This window comes from Sinohyriopsis cumingii, chromosome 6, assembly GCF_028554795.1.
Source record: "Sinohyriopsis cumingii isolate HCF-2022 chromosome 6, ASM2855479v2, whole genome shotgun sequence".
NCBI classification, from domain to species: Eukaryota; Metazoa; Mollusca; class Bivalvia; order Unionida; family Unionidae; genus Sinohyriopsis; species Sinohyriopsis cumingii.
Genome location: NC_142966.1, coordinates 29184596 through 29205932, shown reverse-complemented (window position 1 = coordinate 29205932; position 21337 = coordinate 29184596).

The window sequence follows — 21337 nt, the reverse complement described above, 5'->3', positions numbered from 1 at the left end:
CAGCAAGCTCAGCCAAACCCGAATTCAGCATTAATTTTCCAACGCCGATTTTTATCAACGAAATTGCACTTGCACAATTATTAGTTTATTACAGCTGGCCAAATATCAGAGCTAAATCATTTGGAAATTTACAATCAAATAATTCATTTGTTTTCGCTAATAAAAATAAACCCGATGGAACACCTGATTGGACTACACTTGGATTACCAACAGGCAGTTATCAGATTGAGCAAATCAGCGACGAGTTAACATGGAAAATAAAAAATATAACCGGAGAGGATACTGGAATAAAGATATCTGGACATGAATCGACGTTATCATCGATCATAAAGGTGAGTTCAAATTACAACGTAGATATCTACGCGAGTTCAATAAGAACCATACTGGGTTGGCCTGAGGTTGAACCGCAAACACCAATATTGCCAGAACCTAAGAGAGAGGATTTTAAATCTAAATTAGCTTATCTTGCAGATCATCCCTTAGCTAATCTGGCTTTCAGTCCATTTATTAATTTTATATTTAGAGGAAAAGATGATATGTTATGGCTAGCTGGGAAGGAATTTTATGAACTTAGCACTATTATTAGTTTGTTTAATGAATTTGAGCAAAAATATAATGAACAAATACAACTATTAAAACAAATACTTTCAAAATTGTATTTTTGATATATCAAGTTCGTGTGATAAAATCATCAATACCATAAATGACGCAAATTCATTTATATTATCCATCAAATCGATTAATATTGGTCTTGTTGATGCGATAAAAAGACATAGCTCTTTTAAAAGAGCATTTTTAATCGCGTACAATATAACTGAAGATAATTTACGAAATTTTAAATTACCAGGATATAACGCAGATAGATTAGAAAAATCCCTCGAGGATACCATTGATGAGCTGTTTCCCAAACTACACGCCGCATGGAGAAAAAGATTACCACCACCATCTATTCTTCAGCGTGATAATGCACCAGATGGTACCGGACGGCATATTTCACCTGATATAGTAAATTTAACTAATGTTGTTACGGTTAATCTCAATTGTGATATCATCGAAAACAGCTACAACGCTGGTGCATCTGTGTCTGATCAGGCAAAACAGGGGTTTGTTTTATATTCGTTTTCACCAGTAGTCCCGCCTGGATTTTTACTTGTGCAAGAACCGATCAATCCTGTGTAATTGAGGTGTCACAACAATCTACTGTCGAGAGTGAATTTTTCATTGACTGATCAATCTGGAAACCTGCTTGATGTACGCGGGGAAACTCTGAGCATAAAAATGCTAATAAAATCTTAATTAATAAAAAAAGTAATTTTTATTTTTATTTTATATCCGTTTTTTTTTCTGAGGATTTTTGAAAAATTCGGCCGTTTTTGATGAAAAATAATCCATTTGGTGAAAAAATCGACCTTTTTACATGATTTTGTCAAGAAAAAATTCACAGTTTTGCTGATTTTGTCAGGTCAAACTTCAAGCGGTTCTCTAATTGATTCATCGATAAATCATCAAAAATCGCCAAAATCAGCTCAAAAATCAACAATTGCTGCTTTTTTTTGATAAATTCCTAGTGGTTTTGAGTCAATTTTGATGTTTTTAACGTTTTATCGATAAATCAATTAGAGAACAGCTTGAGGTTTGACCTGACGATAGTCTATATTTTGATAGTTTTTCCTTGACAAAATCAGGTAAAAAGGTCGATTTTTTCACCAAAAAGGTTGATTTTCTCAGAATTATTCAGAAAAAAAATTCAGAAATAAAAAATAAAATTATTCAGAAATAAAAATAAATAATAAATTTTATTGAATTAATTTTCGCAGCTGCCTCGCACAAGTATCAATCATTTTTTTAGATTCATACTCATCAGACAATGCTGATCGAATTTTCTCAACGACACGCGCCAACGGGGTAAAATCTGATATTTGTGTGTCGTCGATGTTAACTAACGATTTGTGCATCGCCGACTGAATCATTTTGATTAATCTGTATTCGGACGACAGCGTGTATCGACCTTCTTGTTTGTTCTGAATTAATATTTCAAAATCCATTGTGATTTTGTCGGCGTCTAAATCATCCGATAAAGGAATTTCTTTGATTCGAAGCGCCTCGATAGATTTGATTTTTTCGTTAATATTTTCTTGATTCATATTTGTATTAGCTTACTTCTAAATGTGTGGAAAAAATAATAATCATTTCAGACATATATATATATATATATATATATATATATATATATATATATATATATATATATATATATATATGTATATATATATATATATATATATATATATATATATATATATATATATATATATATATATATATATATATAAGGATTTTTATTTATCAGAGTTTAATATCAGAGGATAATAACCGAATTTGACCCAATAACCGAACTTGTATGAGAATGTCGATTTTTCTTTTCCTTCTGCTGCGCGCCATACCGAAGCAGGGTTGATGCAAAAATATTTACTAGCGGAGGCCATTGATTTAAAATATAATTCCTCACCGGTCTCCATGTTAATTGATTTAACCGCCTTTGATATTTTATTGTATTTACCTGTATTACCCTTTGATAAATTTTCGCTTGGTGTAATTGCTTGCAAATTATTTATATTGTTGTTTAATTTATCTCCATCGATATAATTGATCACCAGACCGTATTTGATTGGTCCATGAAAACATTCAAATATAAATCTCTGATTGTAATAGGTCTTTTTTCGTTAGAAACACCGAACATGAGATAACTGGAATTACTAACAACACAAATCGGTTTCTTTATTCTACAATGTCTGACAACACCATCGCATGATGCTTCATAGTTATCAATGATTGGATGCTTCATGAATATGGGATTCATTATACAATATCCATTTGTCTAAATCAAAGTTTGTCTGAAAACCTATTTAGATAATCTTCCTCACGCCTGATAGCGAGATCACTATCGGAAGATTTTTTTTATCATAATATCGCTTGAGTTCTGTATACTTTTTTCCGCCACAATCTGAACAGATACGCGTTCCTCCTCGAATTCCAATGCTACATCTCATACATCTTGTTGGACCTGATCCAACTCGTCGTATATAAGCTAAATGTATTCCACAATATTCTTTTCTACATGATCTATTACAGCAATTTAACGAACCGATCATTAGCCATTTGCATTGATTCATTTTATTTACTAAACATTTGTCCAAAATATAATAATGAAGATATTTGACCTCGATGATATTGAGTACGATATTCCTGAAGCAAATCGTGCAAAGGAAGAATTCTATGATGATGGAGCTGCTCATGTATGGTCCACGTGGAGAACAAACGAACGACATCAATAATACGATGAACGATACAAGAGCTGAAAAAATAATTAATTTACTCGGTGATGACAAATATCTACTTAGAATCAAATTTAATTTATCGTATATAACGAAAATGACGTATGGATTACTCGTGACAAACGCGATCCTGTAATCAGCGTGAAAAAATCTGTAACGGTAAGTAAAAAATCTAAACCCGGATAATTAACCGGCATAGACAAACCATACTACGTACGAGCTTAGCCTGTTACCGCGGTTGTTTATGGTATATATAAATTAAATAAGCCTACCGTCGAGAATCTTGCCAAGATGAAGATATCAACAAAGATAAATTGTGTAGCTGAGCGAGTAGTAGAGCATTTTACAAACGCAAAACGCGGAAATGGTTTAACAGATCTACGGCGAGAAAAAAGTAATACTTGGTCAGAATCTGTTGCTGATGGTGAATCAATTGATGATGTTGCTGCGTTATCGGCGAAGTTAAAATTTCCCATTACAGTAAAAACAATATCAGGTGAGGCTTTATATTCATACGCGTATAAATCCAGAGGAGCTCCTATCGAAATAATTGATCATAATTCGCATGCATGGAGTAACGCGGTATCAATTTTTCCTCGAGAGTGCGTTGTTAAATTTTACAATGGATATATTTTTGATTTTAGTCATGAAATAAGTAAGTCTGATCCAGTATCTATTTGGTTGTTTTCTAGTGATCAGAAATGCGATCAATTTGTACGGCCTAACGGAGAATTATATAGAAATAAATCTTTACATGATTCGATGACAGCAATAGCAAAAAAAAAATACTCTGCAGGTGAAAATTTACTGGTTAATTGTTTTACTATTCCATCTGTTGTTGCTCACTCAGCGAGAGAGAAAAATTCGTGGAAACCAACTCGACGTGAGTTTCTAAAGATATTCAGCACAGTTGTATCGAATATGGTCATGGTGGATTATGGAATACCGAATATAATTTTATGAAGATGGTTTCATTTGACATGATAGCGTGTTATCCTGGTAGTTTTCTCGGAATGGGTGAGTGTAGTAAATATTTTACTCAATTTTACCATCCTTGCGACGAGATGACTCGTGTATCTATTAATGGATCATTGCCAGATTTTCCCCTGACAGGATATGCTCGTGTTGTATCGTTTTAATTTAATGATGGCTTGCATAAAATATGCTACGTTTGGTTTGGTAAGCATTTTTCAGAACAGCGATGGGTTCCAATTGTTTTATTACGATATATGCTTGATTCTGCTATGTTAACGTCGTTGACAGTCGTCGAGGCTATTGTATCATATAGAAAACAAACTGACGTTTGGTTGCCAACTGAACATGATGATGCAAAAGATTTAGGTAGAAAAATAATCGGAACGTTTACTCAGGGTGGAGCGTGTGATCATCGGCGACATAATTGCAGATTGATCATGGACGAAGCAGAATTAGATTGTATCATATAGAAAACAAACTGACGTTTGGTTGCCAACTGAACATGATGATGCAAAAGATTTAGGTAGAAAAATAATCGGAACGTTTACTCAGGGTGGAGCGTGTGATCATCGGCGACATAATTGCAGATTGGTCATGGACGAAGCAGAATTAGATTTTATAATCGCCGATACAGCTGAGAGAGGTATATTTTGCAACAGAGAGAGTATTTATTTATCAAACGGATCAAAATTAGGTACTGTAGTTAGCTATCTCGAAGGAGAGTCACCGCAATATACTCATTTAAGATCGTCAATGCTGGCGTATGCGAGTATAAATCTGCTATCGATGATAAATAAATTGCCCAATGCGCTGTTAGAGTGGCTACTGACTCATTATATATCGATGAGAAGCATCTGCCAGAGTTGGACAAATTAACCGGTGATGGATCGTGGGGTACGTGGCGCGTAAAAGACGAAAATATTTTATGGTATTGTGTAAACGCTGATGTGATTGCCAAGGATAATTATTATTCTGATAGTGTATCAGAAATTTCGACAGCACCATCTGTGTATGATCCTACGTCGAGATATAAAACAGTCTACGTGAATGGACCAGGTGGATCAGGTAAAACGACCAGACTTACAGAATTATTTAAGAACTCTGATTTAATTGTGTTGACGCCAACATATCGATTAGCACCACAGATGAGACAACGCGGCGTTAACTCATGCACGTATCATAGCTTTTTCAAGTATAATGGTGGTACGTGAAATCCTTCGCGAATGGGAGAAAAATATATAAATAAAATAATTATATGGGATGAAATCTGCACTGTCTTCGTTAAAACGTTAAAAATGTTTTTGGATTGGTTGTTAGAAAAAAAAAACCGCAGTAATTATGTGTGGAGACCACGGCCAACCTAATGCTATTGATGGAGAATCACCTCATGAATGGTTAAAGAATTTTGTTGATTATTATAAGGAAGTCAACACCGATTATAGATCTCTTGATGGTCGGCTGAGTGAATTTAAGAGATTAATTCGATTACAACCAAATAAAATTCAATGCAGTGTGATGCACGAAATAATTCCAAAAAACGTCCATGGAAGATTTCCTATCAACGTGGATACCAAATGATTTGATTGTAGCTAGTAGAACAATAATACGCGACGTACTTCAGCAAAGATTATTTAAATTACATCAAGAAAAATTTCCGCTGATGCCCGTACCGTTATGTTACAGGCCAGCCGATACCAGATTGCAGAATATTGACGTTGATATACCAGGACAAGGGAAGCAGAATCTTGTGTTGAATGATATTATAGTCGTCGTTGATGTTAATTTTGTCAAGGATATGCTGAATGCAAAAAAATCTCCGTGGACTCTAGGATATGCCATGACAATTCATTCTTCGCAGGGATTAACCATAACCGATACTCGAGTTTGGATTGTTGACGATTACATAGAATGGTCTAATCTGGTGTATTTAGCTGTATCTAGAGTCAGAAAAATAAACCAACTAGGACGGATTGTTTTAGATAGAATAATTATTAACGATGAAATTGACGAGTATGTGATTTAAAAAAAAAATGAGTTATAAACAAACCGATAAAAAAAATAATCACGAATTTGATTTAGATGTCGAATTTATTTTGTCGCTGAAAGAGAAACAAAAAAAAAAATCATTGTGCCGGTTGTAATTGCATAATGACATGGAATTATCAAAAAATGATTCCAGACAATTTACCGTAGACAGAATAAATAATAATTTAGGTCATAATCGCGACAACGTTAGTCTGACATGTTTAGAGTGTAATCGACGCGGAGTTGATTATCTAAGCGATTGAGGCGGTAATTGACTATCAGCTGGTATTACCTGTAATTGCTCACGAGTAAATCCACTCTGAGGAGCTAACGAATCGAGTATATAAATTGCTGATCTACCTGATGATCTCGTCACGGATATTATCTTACGTGTTGTTGTGCTCCAGATTGGATCTGTCGCTCTTTTTCTGCCGCCCTCAGCCTCACCTGGTTTGTATAAATATCTGACGATGACATCACCGAGAACGGGCCGATCTGAGAAATCGCGTCGTTTTATCGGTATAAAATCTTTCTGTATGGCAATTGCTGGTTTCATCGATATAGCTCTTGTTGTCTCGTTATTAATCGCGCAGATGACACCGGGTAACCTAACAACCCAATCATTAGATCTTTTTCCTGAATAAATTCCATCGCGTATTGATAACCAAATAGCCGCTCAGCTAATGTTTTATTAAATCTTTCAACGATTGCCTGATCATTATGAATATTAACCTTACCGCGTCTTATTTTTGTATCTTTTTGTTTCATTAATGAGGTCACCGAGCCGAGGAATTCCCGTCCAGGATCAACCTGAAGTAAAATCGGATATGTTAGTGGTCCTCGTTGATATATTTTTTCAAATGCATCAGGTACCTCAGCGGCTGTTTTCTTAGATAATGGTTCAGCTTCTTTGTATCTGCTAGCGATATCTACTACGGTTAAAACATATTTGTAGGTTTTACCATCAACAGTATCGTGTGGTAAAACATTATATCAGCCTGATGAACCTCATTTGGTACGCTAACATCAAAATGCGCGTATTCAATTCGTTTAGGTGGTGGAAGGTAAATTTGCCATATAGCCTGTTTAGATAACCAAGCAGCAGCTGCTGATGGTTTTACTCGAGCAGCCTTTGCGAGATTCTTGATAGCTGGTTTGCTCTGCCAAAATTCAGCTGGAGAATAATAAATCGCTTCCATATTAATTACCGGCACCGAAGACTAATTTACCCTTCATTGCGTTTTTAATTAACCACGAATCCAGTCTGTCACACATTTATAATTCTCACGTATGTTTATTGCCATGGCGATTTTCTCCCTATAATGTTGTTTATAACGCGATTCTGCGACAACAGTTTTAAATAAGGTGTAATAAAATCTGTAGTTCGTCAGTTCATTTCTACTTCGTCAATCAAAATTACATCCCCGTTCCTCATCGGGTGTTGATTTCAGAAGTTGAAAATAATATCTTTTCAGCAATTATTGCACTACAAACAATCCACTGTTAATTTAATGGCTCAGTTTGAGCAATTCATATCTTGTTTCAACGATAGAAAGTTCGCATCTTTGAAGATGGTGACTAGGTTTAAACAAATCGATTCTCACTACACTCAATTAAATTTTAAAAAATTCCATCAAAATGTGACACTGGATGATTTTGTGAAGGATTAAAGCAGTGTAATAACATTAATACTGTACATGTTGTATCACCATACAATTAAAGTGCCCAGCTCTGGTACCTACTCACCTCTGAACGTCATTTGATTTATGATATTATATACGGGTATAGTTGGGCTGCTTTTGTTTCTGAAACAAAAGAGCACTTCATATTTGTACTGAATTTGTCAGCTTCATAGAAGAAATTATTTGTCTAAGAAGAACTGCGTAACCAGAACGCACATTGTAAACAGAACAGTATGCCTGACATCATTGGAATGTCACCGTGGTTTGCTTGCAGAGAAAGCTTTACCGGGCATGCATGATGTAAAGATTACTGTGTATCCGATAAGGACCTATTTATTGGTGATATCATCTCCTATTTTCGTTAGCTTCACACGCGTAGTTACGGGGTAGGGGTGATCAACCGAATCGTGTAAACAACAGTTTTATTACAAGTATAAGATACAGTAGAGAACAATAATTTGCTTTAAATATTTCTTCCTATTTTCCCCTTGACCACCTAGTCTAGTGAGACATTGCTCTCTGACCCGCATTCTGATGTCCGATATTTCTCATTGATCAGCCTTCTCAAGTCAGAGATTGTTCCTTGACCAACGTCCTGAAGTTAAACATTGCTTATTGACAAGCCTGCTCAAGTCTGACATTGCCCCTTGATCAGCCTTCACAATCAGACATGGATTTTATCCGATAAGTACAGATCTAACTGGATAAATGTGATCAACTGAGTAAAACATTTGTAAAATGTTTGTTTGAAATGTTAACAGCTACATACATGTGCAAATTATTATTTAAAATATTTTGGTTATATTTATCCATCTATGATTATTATTTTATCCATATAAGCTAGAACAGTGCTGTCTAACCCTTTTGACGCCATGGGCCACTGAAAAATGCTGCTCGAGCTCTGCCAGGCCAATTGAAATCAGGTTGGACAGCACTGCCGCTAGAAACTCGTCGGTACGCATATACATCGGAATGCACTGTATCCATTGAAATTCCATGTGAGCTGACCAGTCTTGTCGAATAATATATAAATGGTATATTGTCCTTGGGTGGAACTATTATCTATCAGCAAACTTAAACATTGATCAGATACCTTTTTCTCTTACGTTCTAAAACTGTATGGACATTTTCAGACTTGAAATTACCACAGGCAGAATGTACATCTAGTTAGAAGTTGCATACATTTAGTTTTCCATTCCGTGTTTCCTTTGACCTTTCCCATCCCGTTTTAATAAGATGTGCGTTTTAATGACATTACGTTCCAACTTAGACTTTCTATTTGTCGATATCAGGCATTCAAGTTTCAATACAATATTTACAAAGCCGAGAATAATACTTTGGTTCATATAATTCATATTATTTGCTCATTGGCCAGCCGTCTCAAGTTAGACATAGATTTTGTCCTGTCAGTATAGGTTTCACAGGATATAGGCGGTCCACTGAGAAAATAATTTGAATGTTAGCTCCTAAATACACGTGCAAAGTAGTTTTAAAGACAGTGTGATTAGATGTATTCATCAATGATAATTGGTTGGCAAAATACACTAGAAGCTGTTCAGTACGTATATCCATAGGACTTCATTGTATCCTACCGCACGTACGAAATTTCAAATGCTGCTAACCAGTCTTAAATGGCATTTTTGTCTTGGATTGTATTACTATATGTGGTCTAAATTAAATCATAGTGATTACATAGACATTTGTCTTAAGTTCTGAAATTTTATGAGTTATTCAGATTTGAAATTATCACAGATAGAAGGTACACCTACTTTAGAAAGGGCATATATGAACTTTTTTATTATCTGACATGTCCTACTCCGTTTTATTGATACGTATATATGCTTATTGATGCATTTGAATAACATTGAGATGTTACTGTGGCTTTTTATGGCGACACAATATGTTTTAACTGCCGCAGTCTAGGATCCAAATATTTTATTTGTCGGTATCAGTTAAGTAGGCTTCAGTACAATGTTGCATAGTTTTGCTAGCCTCTGTTTAAATAACTACTGAATGTCACTTTCGCGTGGTTTAGACGACTCCATGTTTTCGATAGCGAACATGCCCTGACTTCTTACACCAAAATATGAGACAAGATATCTAAAACAGGGTGGGAAGCATCAGAGGAGAATCAGCCTAGCACTTTTCATGCTATACATTTTGGTCGTTTTTTGTTGTTGTCATTGATATGAAGTGCAGTTCTATAGACACAGTGGAAACTATGGTCACGACACTCCACGTTTGCATTGACTTTTGTCACATACATTTGCAATCTTAAAAGGTTAAGTATGGTTGATATGACCTTCCGTTCATGCTTACGTTGCAATTCTAAGTTTTGGGACAATGTTCTGGCGAAGCAGGCAAGATATAACATTCAAACCATTTACCCAATATTTCATTTTTGTTACACCAATTTCTGTTTAATCAATACTAAGTGTGAAAGAAGAGAACATCTTTAATTTAGGTTTGGATGACAAACGTGATATATTAGCATTGTTTATTATTGTGTTTGATATACTTTGTGGTTAATGCACAGTTATGTATATGATCGTTGGTCACATTTAAGTGACATATTTGCTACCGCAGTGTTTAACTGCAAATTGAACTGAAAATGATTTTATTCGCAAGACTTTTAATTTCCATAAAATTGTATGCATTCTGTGCCTGTAGGAAGGCACACGTGTACATGTTTGCAGGGAGAACATGTTGGTACAGCATCTGCTTATACTTTCTCTTTCACATAGGTTCGATAGGTTAGAGCTATAGTCAATGTATCTAATGCAGTGCTGTTCAACTCGCGGCTGATTTTAAATGGTTCGCGAGAGCTCAATCAGCTATATAGTCGTTGCTTTTCAGTTTTCTGCTGCGGCGATCAGCTTAAAGAAAAATATTTTTCAGTGGCCCACGGTGTCAAAAATGTTGGACAGCACTGTTCTAGCGTATATGGGAAAAGTAATTCTCATAGATGGATAAAACTAACTAATCTAATAATACAGGGTTCAAAATGATGTAGAGTATGGAGGGTAATACAGAATAAAGATAGGTAGTTATGCGATTAAATAACAAGACCACTGGGTTGACTACGTTTGTACAACTGTATACGTATTTCCTGGTTCACTGAAAGTGACAATAGTTCTTGGCGCTGAGCTACACAACCTGAATTTCGCCCCTTGGGGTCTCGCCAAATGGATACGATGTCGCCTGTAATGTTATTACTATCAAAGATGAACGTTATATGGTAGTCAACATTCATTGTTATTACGGCCATTGTTCATTGTCACGACAGGATGTTGTACGTATAATGGTATGGATTAACTTTATCATACTCATTGATATTTTTCCTGAAATATATAATTGTTGTAACGTCAGGATTAAATATAATATGGACAACATTGTATAGGATGCTGGCTCATTCCACGTCTCTAATGCAGTAAAGTGATTAACTAAAAAAAGTGTCAGATATCCACGTATTGGTCATTCAATGCTGCATGCTTCCTTTAAATGATTATGCATTAGAGGTGTATGTTGCTACAAGAATATTTCATAAATCTTACCATGTGATAATATTAAGCATAGCAATATGATCAGATCTTAAAAACATAAATAAATATCTTTGTTTCTAGTTTAGGTACGTGTATTACTGATTTCAAGATTTGAGAGGAAGCAAAACAGCAAGATGGAGAGGTAGACTATTCAGTTGTTCAATTAGCAATGCAATACAGAATATAAATAATAACTCATCTTTAGTAACTTGAATATGTACAATTGAAAGAGAAATAATGTGTCTGGTAGTAACTCAAATCTGTACAATTGAAAGAGAATTCATCTGTCTGGTAGTAAATGGAATACGTGGAATTGAACGAGAGTGCATGTCTGGTCAGTTTGGCTGTTTGTCTTACAGAAGAGTGGAGAGAGTGATATCTAGAGATTGCGTTTTCATAAAACGTGCAAATTCGAGAATCGGAACGTCTGTATACAAAGGATTACAAACCCTATTTACTCCTACACTTACAAGAGGAGACGGAAATGGAATGGTTTACGTAATAGTACAGTTAAAGTCGATAGGCACAGCTCAGAAAACTCAAAATAGTAACACCTTAACATTTATGCTAAGTCCTTCTATCATGCCTTACTTTTACAGTTACTTTTTTGTTACTAATAAATACATAGGTCAATACATTATGGGAGGAAGAGAAAGTCAGAATTCAAAGTAGGCAACAAATACAGATATTGGATACTATGAAGATGTTTATTATTTTAGTAAACAAAATACTTGATTCAGTTGGTCATGTTTTATTTCTCTTGCTACATTATTGGTGTAGATTGTATTAAATTTTTACCTTTTTACTCTATTCCACTTTTGTAGACATTTATACAAAGGTTGTTGAAAAACCTAATACTGGCATCAGATTTTGTCTACACCGATACTCGTGCATCACTAATACGATTTTAGAAACTTTGTGGGACATATATGTGATCATCATATGAACGGATTATTGGTTTGATGTGTATTGCTGTGTCCAGAAGTTCAATTGGGCTGGAATTTGATGTATTAAAATTACTTAATTCAAATGATTCTTCTCTGGAAATACTAAGTGCTGTTAAGAAATAATGTTCTTGGAAAAAGACACTTGAATTTATAGTGCAATTTCAAAAAAGGATTCAATTTTTTTATTGTATTATTGTGATCAAACAAAAGACCGTTGGCACGTCAGCACGACACGGTCCACCAGTCACACCAACACCTTCAGCGTTGGATTTAATTTGGATTTCAACTACAGATTATTTACTACTTTAATCATTAGAACTTGTATCTGTAATTCTAGCAGTATTTAATTCGCAATAACGTAACATCCTTTTTTGCATGTTTTATTTGTATTCGCATACTTTTCTACTACTTTCATTAAGATAACAGAGTCGTAATACTCGCCATTTTCATGTAGGGGACACCACAGACTGAGTCAACAAAACAGGTAACATTATTCAGCCCATAAATATAGTCTATATTATTATACAGTTTTGCTCCCTCTATACAAAAATAATCATATACTGAAATCATAGAATATTACAAGCGGGCGTGCATAGCCATACCAACCTTTTGGCCAGCACATTCTAATTTGTATGGTTTTAATAGCCAACATTATGTTGAAGTCCGTAGTACAGCAATGGGTAACAAAATGGCGTTGATGTAGGTGAAGCACAATATTCCACAAACATTTGAACATTTGAATATGTGTTTTTATGTATGTATGTATATGTATAGTAAATACGATGTATCAATGACATACCACACGTTGTATAATTTTTTCGTTTAAAGCGAATTGGCAATCCTCGTTTCCTTTTAACGAAACATTTATGCATCTCGTTTATAGTATCAGCTGATTAATATTAAAACATAGAATATTGCTATGTATTTGCGTTTCCGTTTTTATCTTTGCTAGATTTGTTAGATTTCAATGATTGCCTGTTGGCAATGGGGAAATGGTGTTGAGAAGAGTAGACGTCGTAAATTACAGTATGCGCTAGACTTTGTTGTAGCATGGATTTGTTTCGTGAAATGGACCTTCCATTATTTCTCAACATATGGAATTTTCTCAGTATATTTTGGTATTTATATTTAGTAACTGGATATAATAATACTTATTTATATTGACAGCTCAGGTGGCCTAAGTGGCTAGAGCGTCCGCATCATATGTATGTTTTCGTGGGTTTGATCCCTGTAGGAGTCATACCAAAAGACTTATAAAAAATTGTACTAGCAGCGACCTCGCTTGGCGCTCATCATTAAGAGATTAGTGTTAAGCCTGGTTGCATCAGTGTAAACTACCATACTGCAGACATCTTAGCGATATGACTGAAAAATTGGTATATCTGCGTTAAAAATCTAAATCACACACACACACACACACACTTTTTGTATTAGGAGAAAGGTTAGTAGTTGTGTAGCATGGCGTAAAGTACAAATATTTGGCTTTGAAAGACATACTGATGAGTCATACAAGTTTGGAACTAGACAAACCATGCTAGTATGAAATTAAAGTTTCATGATGTGAGATCTTTAGGTGGTAGGTGGTTAGAGACAGATGAACGCGTTTAAGAAAACTTCACTTGATAACGAAATATTTTTGATGATCTTGCATATAAAGGTTCACGCGGATTTTAGTTCATTACATCGTAGTGAGATCGCACATTGCAGAACATTTAAAGTTCTCGGAAAGAAGTAATTACCTAATCATAAGAATATTTTTGGTCGACTTTTGGTAGCATATGAGTTAGTTGGAAATGACATTACGTGTACCAAATGAGAATATATCTTTTTGTCTCTTGAATGTGAGAGTTGTAGGAAATATTCATACACTATGGCCTCTCAAGATCAGTTGGTGATCAACTTCGGATAATAGACGAAGCTTCAGCCTAAAAATGACCAAGGTGCTATTCATAGGTGATCTACATGCACATAGCGTGGGAACAATCACTGATAATTTTGCATAATTGATGTCGTATTAGTGTACGGGTGTATAAAATGAACGGGAGGATTAAACAGTAATCACTAGATTAGTTTCACATGCAGTAGTAGTTAGAAGGGAATTTTGACCACAATATATAGCGATTTGCTTATTCACGGATCATGTATGTTTTGACTAATATTCGTGTGCATTTAGTGGGTTGGAGGAGGTGGGAGGGAGCTGGTCTCTATATGTCCTGGTAAGGTAAGTTTTGTCCTGTGACGTCCTTCCCGCTGATCTGCAGACCTGAATCAAATGTTTGGTTTCGATTTTTGAATAATTTAAACCAGGCCCATTTGGTTGCGATCTTGAGCCTCGTACAAGTAGTAATGTTATTCCATGGGATACCCGGATACCGATTGGCAATGCACTACGGGTGCCTCTGTGTCGCAAAATAAGGAAGACCATTCTTGAGAGAAACTCTTTTTGGCGATAAATGTGCGCGAAGCAATATCGGTTGCTATTGGGGCTGTTGTATTAGTTAGCGACGGTGCTACCCTTGTTGGACGCGATTACGATGATGCCACCAAGCCCATCACGGTAATGCTGATCTTTACACGGATTGAGCTCCTTGGTTCGTTCATGACAATCGTGCTTTTACTGTTATTTATGACATTCTGACCACACGTTCGGTGGTCGCCGATGCAGAGGACGATGGTGAGAGACTCATTTTGGAGGTTCACGTTTGACGTTCCAGATTGGTGTTTGTAAGTAACATCCTGGTGTTCTGTGATTTTTGACCAGACAGGTGCCCACCCTGGTTCACGTCTGCAGCCAAACTTTAAAGCAAATATTACGGTCTGGTAATTTATGTTGGAATCAATGTAGGAGTCTCTCTCGGGGACACCAATAAGGTGCATCGTATTGCAGATGTGATGTTGTCCATGTCGAAACTATTAGTGGCGTTGGCCCGCAATTCTATGTTCTTTGCCTCAGATCAAACTTTAGCGCTCGGCGCTGAGTGACTCACTGGTAATTAAAAACAGCATATTTCGTACCAGCTTCGTACATTAGATGTAACAACATCCAAGCCTGGTAACGAGGTCTGTCTGGTAAGAAGAGAGTAATTCTTTCGGAATAGTCACATATACAGGGTCTATAAGAGAGTAACTCGCCTGGATATTTCATGTCAAACTCGAGAAGGTAGCCTTTGGGGAAACCTGAGGCTGTTTTAATTAAATCAGTCTTTCGTGGATAGTTCAGTGGTTACCGGTTATGATCACGCATTGGCTTGCATCCAAAGGTATTCTGTACTTTATGAGCGTGCGGGTGTTCTTTCTTTGACACATAGAGACGGTTATTGGTGATTTATGAGACTCCGAAAAGGTATGCGAATAGCTGTATCATATCAAAACGACTACGCCCACCTATAGACTCGTAAGGATAGACACTCTTGGAAATCGTGTTCAGCACATCTACGGGTACTTTTGAACCTAACCTGGAAAGTCAACATACAGTTTGGATATGCAGCAGGGTAGAATTTGTTAGTTGTGTATAAACTGGAGCTTGATCCGAACACATATAATATACATGTTGTGTGATACGGCATTGATGTCTGCAGTGGTGTCCGTTCACAAAATTCCCATTAGCAAATAACCGCCGCAGTTCATCAAGTTGTGTAAGAAAGAGGGTCTTTCGTTTTCTTTTGTCTTAGCCTTCGCTAGTCCTAAAACTGTTATTTGTGACTGTGATCTCTTACTAGGTCCATCTCCAGCTGCTTTCGAACAACCCTTGCAACTCCACCCGACGATACGTTCCTTCGCTCGACGTGCTGCCCATTGATTCAAATCACAAATTGACCGGTGGTGGACAATATGAGAGATATATTAAGTTCTGCAAATGCAAAGAGATCGCGAAATTCTCTTGAACTAGAAGATCTAGTGAAGTTTAGGATTGTTTCTTTTATGCATTAGTTTATATCATTTTAGTCTGGTTAGTCTCTGGTTTCTATAGTGACACTAATTGCTTAGTACATTTCATATTTTGATGATCGATTGCGCATATGTATTGGGCGTTGAAAGGCAAAGATATGCACTCAACTGATTGGTTCCTTTGGGTATGTCCCTATCCACATGGACCCATCTGAAGCGGTCAAATTTCGCGTTGGAGGGTTAAAACATGCATACGTGTTTTAGTCACACATACTTTTAGCATTGTTTGCAGTATTTTTCTCAGTACAGAGCATTTATTCCAGTGAAGTGTTTTACATCCAAAATTTAAATCTAGTGTAGTGGCCGCTTGATTCACATTTCTTAAATTAAAATTAGAACCGGAAACGCGTCGATAAATATTTCTTCGGTGTATTTATGTTTGTGAAGAAAATAATATAGTCTCGTGTATTTCACAGGTTAACAATGAAACTCAGTTTTCGACTTTAGAACCTAAATTGAAACATTTGTACGTGATGAGAGAGAGAATTATTTTAATATACACCATAAATAGGTATAATTATTTTCGGAATAACATTGACATGCACCTGTCTGAATAATGTACATTTTTAGTTATGTCATATAAACGTTCAGAGAGTTGTCTTAACATGTACCATACAAGAGGGAATTTATTTTTAGAATAACAGTGACATGCACCTGTCTAAATAATGCACATTTTAGGTACGACATTTAAACGTTCATGTTAACTGTAACTTGAGACATAATATATTAATGAAGTTTTACAATTGCATTAACACAACACTTGACTATAATATATACCATTGATAGAAAAATGTCAGTAGCTGCCTTAACACCATACGTGGGCTGAAAATGTATATAAACTAGACAGAGTTCATAAAGTCTGGAGTCTCGTGGCGTGATAGGCAACATGTGCTATGCATACAGTACCAATGGTTAGCCTATCTCCGATTCCGATCTCGCTGCAAAACAGATTGAAATACGTCTATTCATGCCCTAACCAGAGATTTTCATGGATCTGAAAGCGACATCTACATTATACTCTCAGGCAACAGCAGCAAGCATCGACAGTTTCCGTTCGCATGATGATGATTTTTACTTTTACAGTTTGAATCCTTCTAATATTTACAGAAAAATCGTGTCTTGTTGACTGTTACTTTCTTATAAATTTGTTTCATAGGGACAATAGTTTTGGTGAGTGATATTACTCATACACACATAAGTTTTACGAAGTTGTGTTTTGTTTCTTCAAATACCTACTACCAGCTTCCAACAATCTGATTATTCCATTGCGTAATTTGGAAGAAGTTCTATTTCAACATATTTCCAAATAACTGATTCCATCTTTGCTGCAATTCACTTTTGTTACAATAGTTGATTCTGTTAATATACCTACGAATAGCGTTTCCCACTATTCTTACGGTTTATACAACTTATATCTAAACCATACATAAAAATACACATATGGAAAGGTTGAATTAACGAACTGATATTGATTTTCATTTCATAGACTGCGCTTTACTAGAAAACAGCTCGTGCTGAAATATTAACTACAGTATAAATGTTTCGCTGTTAACACACATAACAAAGTTTAACCGTATCTACCATTCGTAGGGAGAAGTGTAATTTCCGTCTAGTCATGTCAAACATATCGTTGCTGATGCTGCTTTGTTTTATCAACCCAATCCGTTCGGTAATGTCAATGAAGTTTATCTCTCACGTCTTTATACTAGTTGTAAGTATATGGACGTTATAGTCTCGTGACTAGGCGATACAGCCATAGAAACTGCTCTATGCCTTCAAACCAGTAAGAATATTGGCTTCATTCTCTGTTTGGGCAACATCCATTGATGTTGTCGTGTTGTTCGTCGTATGTATTTGATAAAACAATAGTCGAAGTGTTGGAGCAATCTCTCGACACAGAGTCGTGTACATCTTACTATAGTTCTGATAAAACACGATAACCTATCGGCCAACATCTCACACAAATTTGTTTTGACCAATCAACACTGTACATTCTCTTCCACTTGTGAAAGCTAGCTTCAATAACACACTGCTACACTCAACCACACCAAACGGGTTTTACGATAATAATTATATTTTCACCTTACTATTCGCAGGTTATTGATTTCTATGTCGTACACGCGTAGGTCAAAGTTTGAAAGTATGTGAACTTACTTCATCGTTATTAGTATAGTACTAACACAAACCTTAATTCTTACTTTTCTTATTCTTGATTTGTACCTAATTCTGACGCCACACCCTTTTCGAATATTTGTTCCTCACTGTGTTCACATATGTTTATTGATATTATGTTTGCGATAGAAAGATAAACTCATCAGGGTGCCACGTGCCCCTACATAATTATTATTAACCCCAGCGAAGGACGGACAATTTAAAGGTCAAATAGTTCCGAGACCCCAAATCAACACAACCGACGGCCTATGTATTAAAATATAAAATTAATAAGAAGAAAGATAGAACAGTTTAGTAAACTATATCACTGTCTTCGATAATTATATGACAATGTTTGAATACAATTGCTCCCAATCAATACTCGACCTATTTCATCCCGCGAAATTAAAGGTGATATGGTTTCCTTCCCGCGTCCCTTCTATGTTACTCATCAGTAACTTCCAGTATAACATCAGTATTCATTTTGGTACTGTTGGCACTCCTGGTCCGTTTCCCGGCTCTCCTTGTTTGTCAATACTTTTGGTATCATCGTTTCCGTCTCCGGACCTCCTTCCTCGCCCAACAGCATATCTCGGAAAGCGTCCACAGATGAATTTGTTCCAATACGTCCGAAGTTACCAGAACTTAGAACTCCCTATCCCGCCCTTTTAACGAGCGCGCAACATCGGCAGTCGGAGCGCAGTCTAGTGTCTCCAACTTCACTATGGCCTGATCTCACCCAGGTACAGACGTGCACTAATTCTTTTACAAAGAATAAAACATAATAATGTCTGGTTGCGCGAGAAACCCGTTCAAAATTCGATTATCTTAGTTCTGATTGAATACCGGTGGTGTCTTTGGAAACGGTCTTTAGTAGTATTACTGAAGTGCTATAATTTCGTGTTTCCGGCCTCTAGGCCTAAACCGACCGGTGACATCACGTCTAATTGCAAACAGAGTTTCTCGCCCCGCGGCAACATCTGCACGGGAAGAAATCACGAGTTTGCCCGTAACGCAATGGCTAATTCATGGACAGAAGGTTTAGTTATTTCAGAGTCGGTCTAAAGTCGTAATATTATATAACACTTATTGACAGTACCCAAAGTAATTTGAATTAAAAGTTCTATCAGAAGACATTTATAAACATGAGCAGGAATTTTTAACAAATGCTCTCACACAACGTGTCAATTCCCTTTTCGTAATATCCATACGAATGAGAATTATTTTTTTTTTCTATAATATTTTGCATCAAAACAATAACGGACTGACACCTATAAATATGTCCTGCTGATGACTTAAAATGAAAACAAATCTAATTACGACAGTAAAATAACAAAAACATTGATAAAAAGAAAACAAGAAATGCATAACGCTAAAAGTTGATTACAATCTGCTAACAGGTTTGCATGTACAATAATGCGAACAAGGGTGTTATATAGATTAAAAAATTATTTTAATTTAATTTCATAAATGTGTGATGTAATCTTCACAGTTATAAATGCGTTTTTCTAGTACGGATCCTCGAGGTCAAGGCTCAAATAACCAGAAGGGTATTGCTACAACTGACCTTTCTATGATTTTTTTAAAATGCATTTCTTATTGTCGTAACTTTAATTTGTATTCTCAATAAAATTAGACTGGTAGTACCTGAGTAATGCCGTGCTTCATATTGTAGAAAAAAAATAGGGATCCATCCCATATATCACGCTAAATAACTTACATTTTGGTTAAGAAAAAAATGCACGTATCAGCCAATGTATTCACACCATAAGTGGCTATAATGACAATATTTGAAAACTGAAAAGGCCGGTAACTTTATTTACACCATACGTGAGACGACAATGGACACAAACGAGAGAGAGAGAGAGAGAGAGAGAGAGAGAGAGAGAGAGAGAGAGAGAGAGGTCATATGGTATGGAGTCCGGTGGCGTGATATTTATATAATTGACTAAGCACTTACGGCAATGGAAAGCGTATGTAACAATCCTTGCCCGCTAACACAGAGGTGGGCTCAAAAAGTGGATAAAACAAAACACAAAAGAACGTATTTAAGTATTGCACCATTGAGGCTTCAAGACTTCTGATCTCCTTTACACATAAGGACAGTAGAGTCTATGATGGTTTGAAACCTGATCAGGATCCCAATAAGTGTAATTGTTTTTGATACACATTATGAATAGTAGTTCGGTTCTCTTTGGTAACATTCTGTATTCTTTTGATTTATTATAATAACTGTATGCGTAAGTCTCATAATTTTATGTGTGACTCTAATAATTGTATGTGTAATTATATATATTGATCTTGATAATAAATGTTGCGCCATTAGGTCTCCAAGACTTCTGACCTCTTTTTGTATTTCAAACTCAGTACCTCTCAGCTCCCTAGCGTTGTAACAATATCGTCATCACCGGATTGACAGCTCCGCATCAGGTGGTCAGAACGACGCACTTATATCTCTCTTTTTCTCTCTGTCTGAAGATCTGAAATTGACCATCACAAGATACAACCCAACAAGCGACATAACAACATCACAACAATATGTCTACATTTACATATAAGTGAATCTCAACAGGTAACTTTGAGCTTTTGGACCATATATATCAAACTATTCAAACTATTCTACTTGTTCGCGTGCGTACATCCGATGAAAGGCTTCTATTACGTTTTGTTGTTATTTTGTTTGCATGGTGTAGGTGAGATCTACTTCTCCCGAACGTCATTAGCATTTTTAG